This window comes from Styela clava, chromosome 15 (genome assembly GCF_964204865.1).
Source record: "Styela clava chromosome 15, kaStyClav1.hap1.2, whole genome shotgun sequence".
NCBI classification, from domain to species: domain Eukaryota; kingdom Metazoa; phylum Chordata; class Ascidiacea; order Stolidobranchia; family Styelidae; genus Styela; species Styela clava.
In genome coordinates this window covers 8,229,585-8,243,953 of record NC_135264.1, presented here as the reverse complement: position 1 = coordinate 8,243,953, position 14,369 = coordinate 8,229,585, and the positions used below count along the sequence as shown (strand labels likewise).

The window sequence follows — 14,369 nt, the reverse complement described above, 5'->3', positions numbered from 1 at the left end:
CTGCGAAATACAAATAGCCGAATAGACTACTACTTTATCGCTTACAACCATACCACGTTGAATGCACCCGATCTTGTTTGATCTCGGAAGTTAAGCAATGTCGGGCTTGGTTAGTACTTGCATGGGTGACCGGCTGGGAATACCGAGAGTCGTAGGCTTTTCGTCGCCGTTTCATTCGATTTTGCTCTGTTTTCTAACAACTGCGAAATACAAATAGCCGAATATACTACTACTTTATCGCCTACAACCATACCACGGTGAATGCACCCGATCTCGTTCGATCTCGGAAGTTAAGCGATGTCGTGCTCGGTTAGTACTCTCATGGGTGACCGGCTGGGAATACCGAGTGTCGTAGGCTTTTCGTCGCCGTTTCATTCGATTTTGCTCTGTTTTCCAACAACTGCGAAATACAAATAGCCGAATAGACTACTACTTTATTGCCTACAACCATACCACGTTGAATGCACCCGATCTCGTTCGATCTCGGAAGTTAAGCAATGTCGGGCTCGGTTAGTACTTGCATGGGTGACCGGCTGGGAATACCGAGTGTCGTAGGCTTTTCGTCGCCGTTTCATTCGATTTTGCTCTGTTTTCCAACAACTGCGAAATACAAATAGCCGAATAGACTACTACTTTATCGCCTACAACCATACCACGTTGAATGCACCCGATCTCGTTCGATCTCGGAAGTTAAGCAATGTCGGGCTCGGTTAGTACTTGCATGGGTGACCGGCTGGGAATACCGAGTGTCGTAGGCTTTTCGTCGACGTTTCATTCGATTTTGCTCTGTTTTCCAACAACTGCGAAATACAAATAGCCGAATAGACTACTACCTTATCGCCTACAACTATACCACGTTGAATGCACTCGATCTCGTTCGATCTCGGAAGTTAAGCAATGTCGGGCTCGGTTAGTACTTGCATGGGTGACCGGCTGGGAATACCGAGTGTCGTAGGCTTTTCGTCGCCGTTTCGTTCGATTTTGCTCTGTTTTCCAACAACTGCAAAATACAAATAGCCGAATAGACTACTGTTTAATCGCCTACAACCATACCACGTTGAATGCACCCGATCTCGTTCGATCTCGGAAGTTAAGCAATGTCGGGCTCGGTTAGTACTTGCATGGGTGACCGGCTGGGAATACCGAGTGTCGTAGGCTTTTCGTCGCCGTTTCATTCGATTTTGCTCTGTTTTCCAACAACTGCGAAATACAAATAGCCGAATAGACTACTGCTTTACCGCCTACAACCATACCACGTTGAATGCACCCGATCTCGGAAGTTAAGCAATGTCGGGCTCGGTTAGTACTTGCATGGGTGACCGGCTGGGAATACCGAGTGTCGTAGGCTTTTCGTCGCCGTTTCATTCGATTTTGCTCTGTTTTCTAACAATTGCGAAATACAAATAGCCGAATAGACTACTACTTTATCGCCTACAAGCATACCACGTTGAATGCACCCGATCTTGTTCGATCTCGGAAGTTAAGCAATGTCGGGCTCGGTTAGTACTTGCATGGGTGACCGGCTGGGAATACCGAGTGTCGTAGGCTTTTCATCGCCGTATCATTCGATTTTGCTCTGTTTTCCAACAACTGCGAAATACAAATAGCCGAATAGACTACTACTTTATCGCCTACAACCATACCACGTTGAATGCACCCGATCTCGTTCGATCTCGGAAGTTAAGCAATGTGCGGCTCGGTTAGTACTTGCATGGGTGACCGGCTGGGAATACCGAGTGTCGTAGGCTTTTCGTCGCCGTTTCATTCGATTTTGCTCTGTTTTCCAACAACTGCGAAATACAAATAGCCGAATAGACTACTACTTTATCGCCTACAACCATACCACGTTGAATGCACCCGATCTCGTTCGATCTCGGAAGTTAAGCAATGTCGGGCTCGGTTAGTACTTGCATGGGTGACCGGCTGGGAATACCGAGTGTCGTAAGCTTTTCGTCGTCGTTTCATTCGATTTTGCTCTGTTTTCTAACAATTGCGAAATACAAATAGCCGAATAGACTACTACTTTATCGCCTACAACCATACCACGTTGAATGCACCCGATCTCGTCGATCTCGGAAGTTAAGCAATGTCGGGTTCGGTTAGTACTTGCATGGGTGACCGGCTGGGAATACCGAGTGTGGTAAGCTTTTCGTCGTCGTTTCATTCGATTTTGCTGTGTTTTCTAACAACTGCGAAATACAAATAGCCGAATAGACTACTACTTTATCGCTTACAACCATACCACGTTGAATGCACCCGATCTTGTTTGATCTCGGAAGTTAAGCAATGTCGGGCTTGGTTAGTACTTGCATGGGTGACCGGCTGGGAATACCGAGAGTCGTAGGCTTTTCGTCGCCGTTTCATTCGATTTTGCTCTGTTTTCTAACAACTGCGAAATACAAATAGCCGAATATACTACTACTTTATCGCCTACAACCATACCACGGTGAATGCACCCGATCTCGTTCGATCTCGGAAGTTAAGCGATGTCGTGCTCGGTTAGTACTCTCATGGGTGACCGGCTGGGAATACCGAGTGTCGTAGGCTTTTCGTCGCCGTTTCATTCGATTTTGCTCTGTTTTCCAACAACTGCGAAATACAAATAGCCGAATAGACTACTACTTTATTGCCTACAACCATACCACGTTGAATGCACCCGATCTCGTTCGATCTCGGAAGTTAAGCAATGTCGGGCTCGGTTAGTACTTGCATGGGTGACCGGCTGGGAATACCGAGTGTCGTAGGCTTTTCGTCGCCGTTTCATTCGATTTTGCTCTGTTTTCCAACAACTGCGAAATACAAATAGCCGAATAGACTACTACTTTATCGCCTACAACCATACCACGTTGAATGCACCCGATCTCGTTCGATCTCGGAAGTTAAGCAATGTCGGGCTCGGTTAGTACTTGCATGGGTGACCGGCTGGGAATACCGAGTGTCGTAGGCTTTTCGTCGACGTTTCATTCGATTTTGCTCTGTTTTCCAACAACTGCGAAATACAAATAGCCGAATAGACTACTACCTTATCGCCTACAACTATACCACGTTGAATGCACTCGATCTCGTTCGATCTCGGAAGTTAAGCAATGTCGGGCTCGGTTAGTACTTGCATGGGTGACCGGCTGGGAATACCGAGTGTCGTAGGCTTTTCGTCGCCGTTTCGTTCGATTTTGCTCTGTTTTCCAACAACTGCAAAATACAAATAGCCGAATAGACTACTGTTTAATCGCCTACAACCATACCACGTTGAATGCACCCGATCTCGTTCGATCTCGGAAGTTAAGCAATGTCGGGCTCGGTTAGTACTTGCATGGGTGACCGGCTGGGAATACCGAGTGTCGTAGGCTTTTCGTCGCCGTTTCATTCGATTTTGCTCTGTTTTCCAACAACTGCGAAATACAAATAGCCGAATAGACTACTGCTTTACCGCCTACAACCATACCACGTTGAATGCACCCGATCTCGGAAGTTAAGCAATGTCGGGCTCGGTTAGTACTTGCATGGGTGACCGGCTGGGAATACCGAGTGTCGTAGGCTTTTCGTCGCCGTTTCATTCGATTTTGCTCTGTTTTCTAACAATTGCGAAATACAAATAGCCGAATAGACTACTACTTTATCGCCTACAAGCATACCACGTTGAATGCACCCGATCTTGTTCGATCTCGGAAGTTAAGCAATGTCGGGCTTGGTTAGTACTTGCATGGGTGACCGGCTGGGAATACCGAGTGTCGTAGGCTTTTCGTCGCCGTTTCATTCGATTTTGCTCTGTTTTCTAACAACTGGGAAATACAAATAGCCGAATAGACTACTACTTTATAGCCTACAACCATACCACGGTGAATGCACCCGATCTCGTTCGATCTCGGAAGTTAAGCAATGTCGTGCTCGGTTAGTACTTGCATGGGTGACCGGCTAGGAATACCGAGTGTCGTAGGCTTTTTTTTCGTCGCCGTTCCATTCGTTTTTGCTCTGTTTTCCAACAACTGCGAAATACAAATAGCCGAATAGACTACTACTTTATCGCCTACAACCATACCACGTTGAATGCACCCGATCTCGTTCGATCTCGGAAGTTAAGCAATGTCGGGCTCGGTTAGAACTTGCATGGGTGACCGGCTGGGAATACCGAGTGTCGTAGGCTTTTCGTCGCCGTTTCATTCGATTTTGCTCTGTTTTCCAACAACTGCGAAATACAAATAGCCGAATAGACTACTACCTTATCGCCTACAACTATACCACGTTGAATGCACTCGATCTCGCTCGATCTCGGAAGTTAAGCAATGTCGGGCTCGGTTAGTACTTGCATGGGTGACCGGCTGGGAATACCGAGTGTCGTAGGCTTTTCGTCGCCGTTTCGTTCGATTTTGCTCTGTTTTCCAACAACTGCGAAATACAAATAGCCGAATAGACTACTGTTTAATCGCCTACAACCATACCACGTTGAATGCACCCGATCTCGTTCGATCTCGGAAGTTAAGCAATGTCGGGCTCGGTTAGTACTTGCATGGGTGACCGGCTGGGAATACCGAGTGTCGTAGGCTTTTCGTCGCCGTTTCATTCGATTTTGCTCTGTTTTCCAACAACTGCGAAATACAAATAGCCGAATAGACTACTGCTTTACCGCCTACAACCATACCACGTTGAATGCACCCGATCTCGGAAGTTAAGCAATGTCGGGCTCGGTTAGTACTTGCATGGGTGACCGGCTGGGAATACCGAGTGTCGTAGGCTTTTCGTCGCCGTTTCATTCGATTTTGCTCTGTTTTCTAACAATTGCAAAATACAAATAGCCGAATAGACTACTACTTTATCGCCTACAAGCATACCACGTTGAATGCACCCGATCTTGTTCGATCTCGGAAGTTAAGCAATGTCGGGCTTGGTTAGTACTTGCATGGGTGACCGGCTGGGAATACCGAGTGTCGTAGGCTTTTCGTCGCCGTTTCATTCGATTTTGCTCTGTTTTCTAACAACTGGGAAATACAAATAGCCGAATAGACTACTACTTTATAGCCTACAACCATACCACGGTGAATGCACCCGATCTCGTTCGATCTCGGAAGTTAAGCAATGTCGGGCTTGGTTAGTACTTGCATGGGTGACCGGCTGGGAATACCGAGTGTCGTAGGCTTTTCGTCGCCGTTTCATTCGATTTTGCTCTGTTTTCTAACAACTGGGAAATACAAATAGCCGAATAGACTACTACTTTATAGCCTACAACCATACCACGGTGAATGCACCCGATCTCGTTCGATCTCGGAAGTTAAGCAATGTCGTGCTCGGTTAGTACTTGCATGGGTGACCGGCTAGGAATACCGAGTGTCGTAGGCTTTTTTTTCGTCGCCGTTCCATTCGTTTTTGCTCTGTTTTCCAACAACTGCGAAATACAAATAGCCGAATAGACTACTACTTTATCGCCTACAACCATACCACGTTGAATGCACCCGATCTCGTTCGATCTCGGAAGTTAAGCAATGTCGGGCTCGGTTAGAACTTGCATGGGTGACCGGCTGGGAATACCGAGTGTCGTAGGCTTTTCGTCGCCGTTTCATTCGATTTTGCTCTGTTTTCCAACAACTGCGAAATACAAATAGCCGAATAGACTACTACCTTATCGCCTACAACTATACCACGTTGAATGCACTCGATCTCGTTCGATCTCGGAAGTTAAGCAATGTCGGGCTCGGTTAGTACTTGCATGGGTGACCGGCTGGGAATACCGAGTGTCGTAGGCTTTTCGTCGCCGTTTCATTCGATTTTGCTCTGTTTTCCAACAACTGCGAAATACAAATAGCCGAATAGACTACTGCTTTACCGCCTACAACCATACCACGTTGAATGCACCCGATCTCGGAAGTTAAGCAATGTCGGGCTCGGTTAGTACTTGCATGGGTGACCGGCTGGGAATACCGAGTGTCGTAGGCTTTTCGTCGCCGTTTCATTCGATTTTGCTCTGTTTTCTAACAATTGCGAAATACAAATAGCCGAATAGACTACTACTTTATCGCCTACAAGCATACCACGTTGAATGCACCCGATCTTGTTCGATCTCGGAAGTTAAGCAATGTCGGGCTTGGTTAGTACTTGCATGGGTGACCGGCTGGGAATACCGAGTGTCGTAGGCTTTTCGTCGCCGTTTCATTCGATTTTGCTCTGTTTTCTAACAACTGGGAAATACAAATAGCCGAATAGACTACTACTTTATAGCCTACAACCATACCACGGTGAATGCACCCGATCTCGTTCGATCTCGGAAGTTAAGCAATGTCGTGCTCGGTTAGTACTTGCATGGGTGACCGGCTAGGAATACCGAGTGTCGTAGGCTTTTTTTTCGTCGCCGTTCCATTCGTTTTTGCTCTGTTTTCCAACAACTGCGAAATACAAATAGCCGAATAGACTACTACTTTATCGCCTACAACCATACCACGTTGAATGCACCCGATCTCGTTCGATCTCGGAAGTTAAGCAATGTCGGGCTCGGTTAGAACTTGCATGGGTGACCGGCTGGGAATACCGAGTGTCGTAGGCTTTTCGTCGCCGTTTCATTCGATTTTGCTCTGTTTTCCAACAACTGCGAAATACAAATAGCCGAATAGACTACTACCTTATCGCCTACAACTATACCACGTTGAATGCACTCGATCTCGCTCGATCTCGGAAGTTAAGCAATGTCGGGCTCGGTTAGTACTTGCATGGGTGACCGGCTGGGAATACCGAGTGTCGTAGGCTTTTCGTCGCCGTTTCGTTCGATTTTGCTCTGTTTTCCAACAACTGCGAAATACAAATAGCCGAATAGACTACTGTTTAATCGCCTACAACCATACCACGTTGAATGCACCCGATCTCGTTCGATCTCGGAAGTTAAGCAATGTCGGGCTCGGTTAGTACTTGCATGGGTGACCGGCTGGGAATACCGAGTGTCGTAGGCTTTTCGTCGCCGTTTCATTCGATTTTGCTCTGTTTTCCAACAACTGCGAAATACAAATAGCCGAATAGACTACTGCTTTACCGCCTACAACCATACCACGTTGAATGCACCCGATCTCGGAAGTTAAGCAATGTCGGGCTCGGTTAGTACTTGCATGGGTGACCGGCTGGGAATACCGAGTGTCGTAGGCTTTTCGTCGCCGTTTCATTCGATTTTGCTCTGTTTTCTAACAATTGCAAAATACAAATAGCCGAATAGACTACTACTTTATCGCCTACAAGCATACCACGTTGAATGCACCCGATCTTGTTCGATCTCGGAAGTTAAGCAATGTCGGGCTTGGTTAGTACTTGCATGGGTGACCGGCTGGGAATACCGAGTGTCGTAGGCTTTTCGTCGCCGTTTCATTCGATTTTGCTCTGTTTTCTAACAACTGGGAAATACAAATAGCCGAATAGACTACTACTTTATAGCCTACAACCATACCACGGTGAATGCACCCGATCTCGTTCGATCTCGGAAGTTAAGCAATGTCGGGCTTGGTTAGTACTTGCATGGGTGACCGGCTGGGAATACCGAGTGTCGTAGGCTTTTCGTCGCCGTTTCATTCGATTTTGCTCTGTTTTCTAACAACTGGGAAATACAAATAGCCGAATAGACTACTACTTTATAGCCTACAACCATACCACGGTGAATGCACCCGATCTCGTTCGATCTCGGAAGTTAAGCAATGTCGTGCTCGGTTAGTACTTGCATGGGTGACCGGCTAGGAATACCGAGTGTCGTAGGCTTTTTTTTCGTCGCCGTTCCATTCGTTTTTGCTCTGTTTTCCAACAACTGCGAAATACAAATAGCCGAATAGACTACTACTTTATCGCCTACAACCATACCACGTTGAATGCACCCGATCTCGTTCGATCTCGGAAGTTAAGCAATGTCGGGCTCGGTTAGAACTTGCATGGGTGACCGGCTGGGAATACCGAGTGTCGTAGGCTTTTCGTCGCCGTTTCATTCGATTTTGCTCTGTTTTCCAACAACTGCGAAATACAAATAGCCGAATAGACTACTACCTTATCGCCTACAACTATACCACGTTGAATGCACTCGATCTCGTTCGATCTCGGAAGTTAAGCAATGTCGGGCTCGGTTAGTACTTGCATGGGTGACCGGCTGGGAATACCGAGTGTCGTAGGCTTTTCGTCGCCGTTTCGTTCGATTTTGCTCTGTTTTCCAACAACTGCGAAATACAAATAGCCGAATAGACTACTGTTTAATCGCCTACAACCATACCACGTTGAATGCACCCGATCTCGTTCGATCTCGGAAGTTAAGCAATGTCGGGCTCGGTTAGTACTTGCATGGGTGACCGGCTGGGAATACCGAGTGTCGTAGGCTTTTCGTCGCCGTTTCATTCGATTTTGCTCTGTTTTCCAACAACTGCGAAATACAAATAGCCGAATAGACTACTGCTTTACCGCCTACAACCATACCACGTTGAATGCACCCGATCTCGGAAGTTAAGCAATGTCGGGCTCGGTTAGTACTTGCATGGGTGACCGGCTGGGAATACCGAGTGTCGTAGGCTTTTCGTCGCCGTTTCATTCGATTTTGCTCTGTTTTCTAACAATTGCGAAATACAAATAGCCGAATAGACTACTACTTTATCGCCTACAAGCATACCACGTTGAATGCACCCGATCTTGTTCGATCTCGGAAGTTAAGCAATGTCGGGCTTGGTTAGTACTTGCATGGGTGACCGGCTGGGAATACCGAGTGTCGTAGGCTTTTCGTCGCCGTTTCATTCGATTTTGCTCTGTTTTCTAACAACTGGGAAATACAAATAGCCGAATAGACTACTACTTTATAGCCTACAACCATACCACGGTGAATGCACCCGATCTCGTTCGATCTCGGAAGTTAAGCAAAGTCGTGCTCGGTTAGTACTTGCATGGGTGACCGGCTAAGAATACCGAGTGTCGTAGGCTTTTTTTTCGTCGCCGTTCCATTCGTTTTTGCTCTGTTTTCCAACAACTGCGAAATACAAATAGCCGAATAGACTACTACTTTATCGCCTACAACCATACCACGTTGAATGCACCCGATCTCGTTCGATCTCGGATGTTAAGCAATGTCGGGCTCGGTTAGTACTTGCATGGGTGACCGGCTGGGAATACCGAGTGTCGTAGGCTTTTCGTCGCCGTTTCATTCGATTTTGCTCTGTTTTCCAACAACTGCGAAATACAAATAGCCGAATAGACTACTACTTTATCGCCTACAAACATACCACGTTGAATGCACCCGATCTCGTTCGATCTCGGAAGTTAAGCAATGTCGGGCTCGGTTAGTACTTGCATGGGTGACCGGCTGGGAATACCGAGTGTCGTAGGCTTTTCGTCGCCGTTTCGTTCGATTTTGCTCTGTTTTCCAACAACTGCAAAATACAAATAGCCGAATAGAATACTGCTTAATCGCCTACAACCATACCACGTTGATTGCACCTAATCTCGTTCGATCTCGGAAGTTAAGCAATGTCGGGCTCGGTTAGCACTTGCATGGGTGACCGGCTGGGAATACCGAGTGTAGTAGGCTTTTCGTCGCCGTTTTATTCGATTTTGCTCTGTTTTCCAACAACTGCGAAATACAAATAGCCGAATAGACTACTACTTTATAGCCTACAACCATACCACGTTGAATGCACCCGATCTCGGAAGTTAAGCAATGTCGGGCTCGGTTAGTACTTGCATGGGTGACCGGCTGGGAATACCGAGTGTCGTAAGCTTTTCGTCGTCGTTTCATTCGATTTTGCTCTGTTTTCTAACAATTGCGAAATACAAATAGCCGAATAGACTACTACTTTATCGCCTACAACCATACCACGTTGAATGCACCCGATCTCGTCGATCTCGGAAGTTAAGCAATGTCGGGTTCGGTTAGTACTTGCATGGGTGACCGGCTGGGAATACCGAGTGTCGTAAGCTTTTCGTCGTCGTTTAATTCGATTTTGCTGTGTTTTCTAACAACTGCGAAATACAAATAGCCGAATAGACTACTACTTTATCGCTTACAACCATACCACGTTGAATGCACCCGATCTTGTTTGATCTCGGAAGTTAAGCAATGTCGGGCTTGGTTAGTACTTGCATGGGTGACCGGCTGGGAATACCGAGAGTCGTAGGCTTTTCGTCGCCGTTTCATTCGATTTTGCTCTGTTTTCTAACAACTGCGAAATACAAATAGCCGAATATACTACTACTTTATCGCCTACAACCATACCACGGTGAATGCACCCGATCTCGTTCGATCTCGGAAGTTAAGCGATGTCGTGCTCGGTTAGTACTCTCATGGGTGACCGGCTGGGAATACCGAGTGTCGTAGGCTTTTCGTCGCCGTTTCATTCGATTTTGCTCTGTTTTCTAACAACTGCGAAAAACAAATAGCCGAATAGACTACTACTTTATTGCCTACAACCATACCACGTTGAATGCACCCGATCTCGTTCGATCTCGGAAGTTAAGCAATGTCGGGCTCGGTTAGTACTTGCATGGGTGGCCGGCTAGGAATACCGAGTGCCGTAGGCTTTTTTTTCGTCGCCGTTCCATTCGTTTTTTCTCTGTTTTCTAACAACTGCAAAATACAAATAGCAGAACAGACTACTACTTTATCGACTACAACCATACCACGTTGAATGCACCCGATCTCGTTCGATCTCGGAAGTTAAGCAATGTCGGGCTCGGTTAGTACTTGCATGGGTGACCGGCTGGGAATACCGAGTGTCGTAAGCTTTTCGTCGCCGTTTCATTCGATTTTGCTCTGTTTTCCAACAACTGCGAAATACAAATAGCCGAATAGACTACTACTTTATCGCCTACAACCATACCACGTTGAATACACCCGATCTCGTTCGATCTCGGAATTTAAGCAATGTCGGGCTCGGTTAGTACTTGCATGGGTGACCGGCTGGGAATACCGAGTGTCGTAGGCTTTTCGTCGCCGTTTCATTCGATTTTGCTCTGTTTTCCAACAACTGCGAAATACAAATAGCCGAATAGACTACTACTTTATCGCCTACAACCATACCACGTTGAATGCACCCGATCTCGTTCGATCTCGGAAGTTAAGCAATGTCGGGCTCGGTTAGTACTTGCATGGGTGACCGGCTGGGAATACCGAGTGTCGTAGGCTTTTCGTCGCCGTTTCATTCGATTTTGCTCTGTTTTCCAACAACTGCGAAATACAAATAGCCGAATAGACTACTACTTTATCGCCTACAACCATACCACGTTGAATGCACCCGATCTCGTTCGATCTCGGATGTTAAGCAATGTCGGGCTCGGTTAGTACTTGCATGGGTGACCGGCTGGGAATACCGAGTGTCGTAGGCTTTTCGTCGCCGTTTCATTCGATTTTGCTCTGTTTTCCAACAACTGCGAAATACAAATAGCCGAATAGACTACTACTTTATCGCCTACAAACATACCACGTTGAATGCACCCGATCTCGTTCGATCTCGGAAGTTAAGCAATGTCGGGCTCGGTTAGTACTTGCATGGGTGACCGGCTGGGAATACCGAGTGTCGTAGGCTTTTCGTCGCCGTTTCGTTCGATTTTGCTCTGTTTTCCAACAACTGCAAAATACAAATAGCCGAATAGAATACTGCTTAATCGCCTACAACCATACCACGTTGATTGCACCTGATCTCGTTCGATCTCGGAAGTTAAGCAATGTCGGGCTCGGTTAGCACTTGCATGGGTGACCGGCTGGGAATACCGAGTGTAGTAGGCTTTTCGTCGCCGTTTTATTCGATTTTGCTCTGTTTTCCAACAACTGCGAAATACAAATAGCCGAATAGACTACTACTTTATAGCCTACAACCATACCACGTTGAATGCACCCGATCTCGGAAGTTAAGCAATGTCGGGCTCGGTTAGTACTTGCATGGGTGACCGGCTGGGAATACCGAGTGTCGTAAGCTTTTCGTCGTCGTTTCATTCGATTTTGCTCTGTTTTCTAACAATTGCGAAATACAAATAGCCGAATAGACTACTACTTTATCGCCTACAACCATACCACGTTGAATGCACCCGATCTCGTCGATCTCGGAAGTTAAGCAATGTCGGGTTCGGTTAGTACTTGCATGGGTGACCGGCTGGGAATACCGAGTGTCGTAAGCTTTTCGTCGTCGTTTAATTCGATTTTGCTGTGTTTTCTAACAACTGCGAAATACAAATAGCCGAATAGACTACTACTTTATCGCTTACAACCATACCACGTTGAATGCACCCGATCTTGTTTGATCTCGGAAGTTAAGCAATGTCGGGCTTGGTTAGTACTTGCATGGGTGACCGGCTGGGAATACCGAGAGTCGTAGGCTTTTCGTCGCCGTTTCATTCGATTTTGCTCTGTTTTCTAACAACTGCGAAATACAAATAGCCGAATATACTACTACTTTATCGCCTACAACCATACCACGGTGAATGCACCCGATCTCGTTCGATCTCGGAAGTTAAGCGATGTCGTGCTCGGTTAGTACTCTCATGGGTGACCGGCTGGGAATACCGAGTGTCGTAGGCTTTTCGTCGCCGTTTCATTCGATTTTGCTCTGTTTTCTAACAACTGCGAAAAACAAATAGCCGAATAGACTACTACTTTATTGCCTACAACCATACCACGTTGAATGCACCCGATCTCGTTCGATCTCGGAAGTTAAGCAATGTCGGGCTCGGTTAGTACTTGCATGGGTGGCCGGCTAGGAATACCGAGTGCCGTAGGCTTTTTTTTCGTCGCCGTTCCATTCGTTTTTTCTCTGTTTTCTAACAACTGCAAAATACAAATAGCAGAACAGACTACTACTTTATCGACTACAACCATACCACGTTGAATGCACCCGATCTCGTTCGATCTCGGAAGTTAAGCAATGTCGGGCTCGGTTAGTACTTGCATGGGTGACCGGCTGGGAATACCGAGTGTCGTAAGCTTTTCGTCGCCGTTTCATTCGATTTTGCTCTGTTTTCCAACAACTGCGAAATACAAATAGCCGAATAGACTACTACTTTATCGCCTACAACCATACCACGTTGAATGCACCCGATCTCGTTCGATCTCGGAATTTAAGCAATGTCGGGCTCGGTTAGTACTTGCATGGGTGACCGGCTGGGAATACCGAGTGTCGTAGGCTTTTCGTCGCCGTTTCATTCGATTTTGCTCTGTTTTCCAACAACTGCGAAATACAAATAGCCGAATAGACTACTACTTTATCGCCTACAACCATACCACGTTGAATGCACCCGATCTCGTTCGATCTCGGAAGTTAAGCAATGTCGGGCTCGGTTAGTACTTGCATGGGTGACCGGCTGGGAATACCGAGTGTCGTAGGCTTTTCGTCGCCGTTTCATTCGATTTTGCTCTGTTTTCCAACAACTGCGAAATACAAATAGCCGAATAGACTACTACTTTATCGCCTACAACCATACCACGTTGAATGCACCCGATCTCGTTCGATCTCGGATGTTAAGCAATGTCGGGCTCGGTTAGTACTTGCATGGGTGACCGGCTGGGAATACCGAGTGTCGTAGGCTTTTCGTCGCCGTTTCATTCGATTTTGCTCTGTTTTCCAACAACTGCGAAATACAAATAGCCGAATAGACTACTACTTTATCGCCTACAAACATACCACGTTGAATGCACCCGATCTCGTTCGATCTCGGAAGTTAAGCAATGTCGGGCTCGGTTAGTACTTGCATGGGTGACCGGCTGGGAATACCGAGTGTCGTAGGCTTTTCGTCGCTGTTTCGTTCGATTTTGCTCTGTTTTCCAACAACTGCAAAATACAAATAGCCGAATAGAATACTGCTTAATCGCCTACAACCATACCACGTTGATTGCACCTGATCTCGTTCGATCTCGGAAGTTAAGCAATGTCGGGCTCGGTTAGCACTTGCATGGGTGACCGGCTGGGAATACCGAGTGTAGTAGGCTTTTCGTCGCCGTTTTATTCGATTTTGCTCTGTTTTCCAACAACTGCGAAATACAAATAGCCGAATAGACTACTACTTTATAGCCTACAACCATACCACGTTGAATGCACCCGATCTCGGAAGTTAAGCAATGTCGGGCTCGGTTAGTACTTGCATGGGTGACCGGCTGGGAATACCGAGTGTCGTAAGCTTTTCGTCGTCGTTTCATTCGATTTTGCTCTGTTTTCTAACAATTGCGAAATACAAATAGCCGAATAGACTACTACTTTATCGCCTACAACCATACCACGTTGAATGCACCCGATCTCGTCGATCTCGGAAGTTAAGCAATGTCGGGTTCGGTTAGTACTTGCATGGGTGACCGGCTGGGAATACCGAGTGTCGTAAGCTTTTCGTCGTCGTTTAATTCGATTTTGCTGTGTTTTCTAACAACTGCGAAATACAAATAGCCGAATAGACTACTACTT

General features: G+C 46.6%; 47 non-coding genes and 25 pseudogenes across 47 annotated transcripts; all 72 read left to right on the top strand.

The window, feature by feature from the left end:
* The first annotated feature begins 39 nt into the window (after positions 1-39).
* LOC144417447 (5S ribosomal RNA) lies at positions 40-158 on the top strand. Its single transcript, XR_013473340.1, has one exon. It is a non-coding gene; the product is annotated as a 5S ribosomal RNA (ribosomal RNA).
* Positions 159-239: 81 nt separating this feature from the next.
* LOC144418079 (5S ribosomal RNA) lies at positions 240-358 on the top strand (annotated as a pseudogene).
* An 81-nt stretch (positions 359-439) lies between these two features.
* LOC144414144 (5S ribosomal RNA) lies at positions 440-558 on the top strand. The gene has a single exon (XR_013470035.1). It is a non-coding gene; the product is annotated as a 5S ribosomal RNA (ribosomal RNA).
* An 81-nt stretch (positions 559-639) lies between these two features.
* Positions 640-758, top strand: LOC144414143 (5S ribosomal RNA). The gene has a single exon (XR_013470034.1). It is a non-coding gene; the product is annotated as a 5S ribosomal RNA (ribosomal RNA).
* Positions 759-839: 81 nt separating this feature from the next.
* Positions 840-958, top strand: LOC144415794 (5S ribosomal RNA). The gene has a single exon (XR_013471688.1). It is a non-coding gene; the product is annotated as a 5S ribosomal RNA (ribosomal RNA).
* An 81-nt stretch (positions 959-1,039) lies between these two features.
* Positions 1,040-1,158, top strand: LOC144414142 (5S ribosomal RNA). Its single transcript, XR_013470033.1, has one exon. It is a non-coding gene; the product is annotated as a 5S ribosomal RNA (ribosomal RNA).
* Positions 1,159-1,239: 81 nt separating this feature from the next.
* Positions 1,240-1,348, top strand: LOC144412006 (5S ribosomal RNA; annotated as a pseudogene).
* Positions 1,349-1,429: 81 nt separating this feature from the next.
* Positions 1,430-1,548, top strand: LOC144417339 (5S ribosomal RNA). The gene has a single exon (XR_013473233.1). It is a non-coding gene; the product is annotated as a 5S ribosomal RNA (ribosomal RNA).
* Positions 1,549-1,629: 81 nt separating this feature from the next.
* Positions 1,630-1,748, top strand: LOC144417046 (5S ribosomal RNA). The gene has a single exon (XR_013472938.1). It is a non-coding gene; the product is annotated as a 5S ribosomal RNA (ribosomal RNA).
* An 81-nt stretch (positions 1,749-1,829) lies between these two features.
* LOC144415619 (5S ribosomal RNA) lies at positions 1,830-1,948 on the top strand. Its single transcript, XR_013471511.1, has one exon. It is a non-coding gene; the product is annotated as a 5S ribosomal RNA (ribosomal RNA).
* An 81-nt stretch (positions 1,949-2,029) lies between these two features.
* Positions 2,030-2,147, top strand: LOC144418241 (5S ribosomal RNA; annotated as a pseudogene).
* An 81-nt stretch (positions 2,148-2,228) lies between these two features.
* Positions 2,229-2,347, top strand: LOC144417446 (5S ribosomal RNA). Its single transcript, XR_013473339.1, has one exon. It is a non-coding gene; the product is annotated as a 5S ribosomal RNA (ribosomal RNA).
* Positions 2,348-2,428: 81 nt separating this feature from the next.
* On the top strand, positions 2,429-2,547 carry LOC144418078 (5S ribosomal RNA; annotated as a pseudogene).
* An 81-nt stretch (positions 2,548-2,628) lies between these two features.
* LOC144414140 (5S ribosomal RNA) lies at positions 2,629-2,747 on the top strand. Its single transcript, XR_013470031.1, has one exon. It is a non-coding gene; the product is annotated as a 5S ribosomal RNA (ribosomal RNA).
* Positions 2,748-2,828: 81 nt separating this feature from the next.
* On the top strand, positions 2,829-2,947 carry LOC144414139 (5S ribosomal RNA). Its single transcript, XR_013470030.1, has one exon. It is a non-coding gene; the product is annotated as a 5S ribosomal RNA (ribosomal RNA).
* Positions 2,948-3,028: 81 nt separating this feature from the next.
* Positions 3,029-3,147, top strand: LOC144415793 (5S ribosomal RNA). Its single transcript, XR_013471687.1, has one exon. It is a non-coding gene; the product is annotated as a 5S ribosomal RNA (ribosomal RNA).
* An 81-nt stretch (positions 3,148-3,228) lies between these two features.
* On the top strand, positions 3,229-3,347 carry LOC144414138 (5S ribosomal RNA). Its single transcript, XR_013470029.1, has one exon. It is a non-coding gene; the product is annotated as a 5S ribosomal RNA (ribosomal RNA).
* Positions 3,348-3,428: 81 nt separating this feature from the next.
* On the top strand, positions 3,429-3,537 carry LOC144412005 (5S ribosomal RNA; annotated as a pseudogene).
* An 81-nt stretch (positions 3,538-3,618) lies between these two features.
* LOC144417183 (5S ribosomal RNA) lies at positions 3,619-3,737 on the top strand. Its single transcript, XR_013473075.1, has one exon. It is a non-coding gene; the product is annotated as a 5S ribosomal RNA (ribosomal RNA).
* An 81-nt stretch (positions 3,738-3,818) lies between these two features.
* Positions 3,819-3,937, top strand: LOC144418019 (5S ribosomal RNA; annotated as a pseudogene).
* An 85-nt stretch (positions 3,938-4,022) lies between these two features.
* Positions 4,023-4,141, top strand: LOC144417023 (5S ribosomal RNA). Its single transcript, XR_013472915.1, has one exon. It is a non-coding gene; the product is annotated as a 5S ribosomal RNA (ribosomal RNA).
* Positions 4,142-4,222: 81 nt separating this feature from the next.
* Positions 4,223-4,341, top strand: LOC144417217 (5S ribosomal RNA). Its single transcript, XR_013473110.1, has one exon. It is a non-coding gene; the product is annotated as a 5S ribosomal RNA (ribosomal RNA).
* An 81-nt stretch (positions 4,342-4,422) lies between these two features.
* Positions 4,423-4,541, top strand: LOC144414137 (5S ribosomal RNA). The gene has a single exon (XR_013470028.1). It is a non-coding gene; the product is annotated as a 5S ribosomal RNA (ribosomal RNA).
* An 81-nt stretch (positions 4,542-4,622) lies between these two features.
* LOC144412004 (5S ribosomal RNA) lies at positions 4,623-4,731 on the top strand (annotated as a pseudogene).
* An 81-nt stretch (positions 4,732-4,812) lies between these two features.
* Positions 4,813-4,931, top strand: LOC144417182 (5S ribosomal RNA). Its single transcript, XR_013473074.1, has one exon. It is a non-coding gene; the product is annotated as a 5S ribosomal RNA (ribosomal RNA).
* Positions 4,932-5,012: 81 nt separating this feature from the next.
* Positions 5,013-5,131, top strand: LOC144415129 (5S ribosomal RNA). The gene has a single exon (XR_013471021.1). It is a non-coding gene; the product is annotated as a 5S ribosomal RNA (ribosomal RNA).
* An 81-nt stretch (positions 5,132-5,212) lies between these two features.
* LOC144418017 (5S ribosomal RNA) lies at positions 5,213-5,331 on the top strand (annotated as a pseudogene).
* Positions 5,332-5,416: 85 nt separating this feature from the next.
* LOC144417022 (5S ribosomal RNA) lies at positions 5,417-5,535 on the top strand. The gene has a single exon (XR_013472914.1). It is a non-coding gene; the product is annotated as a 5S ribosomal RNA (ribosomal RNA).
* An 81-nt stretch (positions 5,536-5,616) lies between these two features.
* On the top strand, positions 5,617-5,735 carry LOC144415792 (5S ribosomal RNA). The gene has a single exon (XR_013471686.1). It is a non-coding gene; the product is annotated as a 5S ribosomal RNA (ribosomal RNA).
* An 81-nt stretch (positions 5,736-5,816) lies between these two features.
* On the top strand, positions 5,817-5,925 carry LOC144412003 (5S ribosomal RNA; annotated as a pseudogene).
* An 81-nt stretch (positions 5,926-6,006) lies between these two features.
* On the top strand, positions 6,007-6,125 carry LOC144417181 (5S ribosomal RNA). Its single transcript, XR_013473073.1, has one exon. It is a non-coding gene; the product is annotated as a 5S ribosomal RNA (ribosomal RNA).
* An 81-nt stretch (positions 6,126-6,206) lies between these two features.
* Positions 6,207-6,325, top strand: LOC144418016 (5S ribosomal RNA; annotated as a pseudogene).
* An 85-nt stretch (positions 6,326-6,410) lies between these two features.
* Positions 6,411-6,529, top strand: LOC144417021 (5S ribosomal RNA). The gene has a single exon (XR_013472913.1). It is a non-coding gene; the product is annotated as a 5S ribosomal RNA (ribosomal RNA).
* Positions 6,530-6,610: 81 nt separating this feature from the next.
* On the top strand, positions 6,611-6,729 carry LOC144417216 (5S ribosomal RNA). The gene has a single exon (XR_013473109.1). It is a non-coding gene; the product is annotated as a 5S ribosomal RNA (ribosomal RNA).
* Positions 6,730-6,810: 81 nt separating this feature from the next.
* Positions 6,811-6,929, top strand: LOC144414136 (5S ribosomal RNA). Its single transcript, XR_013470027.1, has one exon. It is a non-coding gene; the product is annotated as a 5S ribosomal RNA (ribosomal RNA).
* Positions 6,930-7,010: 81 nt separating this feature from the next.
* LOC144412002 (5S ribosomal RNA) lies at positions 7,011-7,119 on the top strand (annotated as a pseudogene).
* Positions 7,120-7,200: 81 nt separating this feature from the next.
* On the top strand, positions 7,201-7,319 carry LOC144417180 (5S ribosomal RNA). Its single transcript, XR_013473072.1, has one exon. It is a non-coding gene; the product is annotated as a 5S ribosomal RNA (ribosomal RNA).
* Positions 7,320-7,400: 81 nt separating this feature from the next.
* LOC144415128 (5S ribosomal RNA) lies at positions 7,401-7,519 on the top strand. The gene has a single exon (XR_013471020.1). It is a non-coding gene; the product is annotated as a 5S ribosomal RNA (ribosomal RNA).
* An 81-nt stretch (positions 7,520-7,600) lies between these two features.
* Positions 7,601-7,719, top strand: LOC144418015 (5S ribosomal RNA; annotated as a pseudogene).
* An 85-nt stretch (positions 7,720-7,804) lies between these two features.
* LOC144417019 (5S ribosomal RNA) lies at positions 7,805-7,923 on the top strand. The gene has a single exon (XR_013472911.1). It is a non-coding gene; the product is annotated as a 5S ribosomal RNA (ribosomal RNA).
* An 81-nt stretch (positions 7,924-8,004) lies between these two features.
* Positions 8,005-8,123, top strand: LOC144415791 (5S ribosomal RNA). The gene has a single exon (XR_013471685.1). It is a non-coding gene; the product is annotated as a 5S ribosomal RNA (ribosomal RNA).
* An 81-nt stretch (positions 8,124-8,204) lies between these two features.
* LOC144414135 (5S ribosomal RNA) lies at positions 8,205-8,323 on the top strand. The gene has a single exon (XR_013470026.1). It is a non-coding gene; the product is annotated as a 5S ribosomal RNA (ribosomal RNA).
* An 81-nt stretch (positions 8,324-8,404) lies between these two features.
* Positions 8,405-8,513, top strand: LOC144412001 (5S ribosomal RNA; annotated as a pseudogene).
* Positions 8,514-8,594: 81 nt separating this feature from the next.
* On the top strand, positions 8,595-8,713 carry LOC144417179 (5S ribosomal RNA). The gene has a single exon (XR_013473071.1). It is a non-coding gene; the product is annotated as a 5S ribosomal RNA (ribosomal RNA).
* Positions 8,714-8,794: 81 nt separating this feature from the next.
* On the top strand, positions 8,795-8,913 carry LOC144418315 (5S ribosomal RNA; annotated as a pseudogene).
* Positions 8,914-8,998: 85 nt separating this feature from the next.
* Positions 8,999-9,117, top strand: LOC144415610 (5S ribosomal RNA). The gene has a single exon (XR_013471502.1). It is a non-coding gene; the product is annotated as a 5S ribosomal RNA (ribosomal RNA).
* Positions 9,118-9,198: 81 nt separating this feature from the next.
* On the top strand, positions 9,199-9,317 carry LOC144416027 (5S ribosomal RNA). The gene has a single exon (XR_013471921.1). It is a non-coding gene; the product is annotated as a 5S ribosomal RNA (ribosomal RNA).
* An 81-nt stretch (positions 9,318-9,398) lies between these two features.
* On the top strand, positions 9,399-9,517 carry LOC144412132 (5S ribosomal RNA; annotated as a pseudogene).
* An 81-nt stretch (positions 9,518-9,598) lies between these two features.
* On the top strand, positions 9,599-9,707 carry LOC144412538 (5S ribosomal RNA; annotated as a pseudogene).
* An 81-nt stretch (positions 9,708-9,788) lies between these two features.
* Positions 9,789-9,906, top strand: LOC144418157 (5S ribosomal RNA; annotated as a pseudogene).
* Positions 9,907-9,987: 81 nt separating this feature from the next.
* LOC144417444 (5S ribosomal RNA) lies at positions 9,988-10,106 on the top strand. Its single transcript, XR_013473337.1, has one exon. It is a non-coding gene; the product is annotated as a 5S ribosomal RNA (ribosomal RNA).
* An 81-nt stretch (positions 10,107-10,187) lies between these two features.
* Positions 10,188-10,306, top strand: LOC144418077 (5S ribosomal RNA; annotated as a pseudogene).
* Positions 10,307-10,387: 81 nt separating this feature from the next.
* On the top strand, positions 10,388-10,506 carry LOC144417302 (5S ribosomal RNA). Its single transcript, XR_013473196.1, has one exon. It is a non-coding gene; the product is annotated as a 5S ribosomal RNA (ribosomal RNA).
* An 85-nt stretch (positions 10,507-10,591) lies between these two features.
* Positions 10,592-10,710, top strand: LOC144416884 (5S ribosomal RNA). The gene has a single exon (XR_013472777.1). It is a non-coding gene; the product is annotated as a 5S ribosomal RNA (ribosomal RNA).
* An 81-nt stretch (positions 10,711-10,791) lies between these two features.
* On the top strand, positions 10,792-10,910 carry LOC144416538 (5S ribosomal RNA). The gene has a single exon (XR_013472431.1). It is a non-coding gene; the product is annotated as a 5S ribosomal RNA (ribosomal RNA).
* An 81-nt stretch (positions 10,911-10,991) lies between these two features.
* On the top strand, positions 10,992-11,110 carry LOC144414134 (5S ribosomal RNA). The gene has a single exon (XR_013470025.1). It is a non-coding gene; the product is annotated as a 5S ribosomal RNA (ribosomal RNA).
* Positions 11,111-11,191: 81 nt separating this feature from the next.
* LOC144415609 (5S ribosomal RNA) lies at positions 11,192-11,310 on the top strand. Its single transcript, XR_013471501.1, has one exon. It is a non-coding gene; the product is annotated as a 5S ribosomal RNA (ribosomal RNA).
* An 81-nt stretch (positions 11,311-11,391) lies between these two features.
* On the top strand, positions 11,392-11,510 carry LOC144416026 (5S ribosomal RNA). Its single transcript, XR_013471920.1, has one exon. It is a non-coding gene; the product is annotated as a 5S ribosomal RNA (ribosomal RNA).
* Positions 11,511-11,591: 81 nt separating this feature from the next.
* Positions 11,592-11,710, top strand: LOC144417780 (5S ribosomal RNA; annotated as a pseudogene).
* Positions 11,711-11,791: 81 nt separating this feature from the next.
* On the top strand, positions 11,792-11,900 carry LOC144412537 (5S ribosomal RNA; annotated as a pseudogene).
* An 81-nt stretch (positions 11,901-11,981) lies between these two features.
* On the top strand, positions 11,982-12,099 carry LOC144418156 (5S ribosomal RNA; annotated as a pseudogene).
* Positions 12,100-12,180: 81 nt separating this feature from the next.
* Positions 12,181-12,299, top strand: LOC144417443 (5S ribosomal RNA). The gene has a single exon (XR_013473336.1). It is a non-coding gene; the product is annotated as a 5S ribosomal RNA (ribosomal RNA).
* Positions 12,300-12,380: 81 nt separating this feature from the next.
* LOC144418076 (5S ribosomal RNA) lies at positions 12,381-12,499 on the top strand (annotated as a pseudogene).
* Positions 12,500-12,580: 81 nt separating this feature from the next.
* Positions 12,581-12,699, top strand: LOC144417301 (5S ribosomal RNA). The gene has a single exon (XR_013473195.1). It is a non-coding gene; the product is annotated as a 5S ribosomal RNA (ribosomal RNA).
* An 85-nt stretch (positions 12,700-12,784) lies between these two features.
* LOC144416883 (5S ribosomal RNA) lies at positions 12,785-12,903 on the top strand. The gene has a single exon (XR_013472776.1). It is a non-coding gene; the product is annotated as a 5S ribosomal RNA (ribosomal RNA).
* Positions 12,904-12,984: 81 nt separating this feature from the next.
* Positions 12,985-13,103, top strand: LOC144416360 (5S ribosomal RNA). Its single transcript, XR_013472253.1, has one exon. It is a non-coding gene; the product is annotated as a 5S ribosomal RNA (ribosomal RNA).
* An 81-nt stretch (positions 13,104-13,184) lies between these two features.
* LOC144414133 (5S ribosomal RNA) lies at positions 13,185-13,303 on the top strand. Its single transcript, XR_013470024.1, has one exon. It is a non-coding gene; the product is annotated as a 5S ribosomal RNA (ribosomal RNA).
* An 81-nt stretch (positions 13,304-13,384) lies between these two features.
* LOC144415608 (5S ribosomal RNA) lies at positions 13,385-13,503 on the top strand. Its single transcript, XR_013471500.1, has one exon. It is a non-coding gene; the product is annotated as a 5S ribosomal RNA (ribosomal RNA).
* An 81-nt stretch (positions 13,504-13,584) lies between these two features.
* LOC144416025 (5S ribosomal RNA) lies at positions 13,585-13,703 on the top strand. The gene has a single exon (XR_013471919.1). It is a non-coding gene; the product is annotated as a 5S ribosomal RNA (ribosomal RNA).
* An 81-nt stretch (positions 13,704-13,784) lies between these two features.
* Positions 13,785-13,903, top strand: LOC144417779 (5S ribosomal RNA; annotated as a pseudogene).
* Positions 13,904-13,984: 81 nt separating this feature from the next.
* LOC144412535 (5S ribosomal RNA) lies at positions 13,985-14,093 on the top strand (annotated as a pseudogene).
* Positions 14,094-14,174: 81 nt separating this feature from the next.
* On the top strand, positions 14,175-14,292 carry LOC144418155 (5S ribosomal RNA; annotated as a pseudogene).
* Positions 14,293-14,369: the final 77 nt, after the last annotated feature.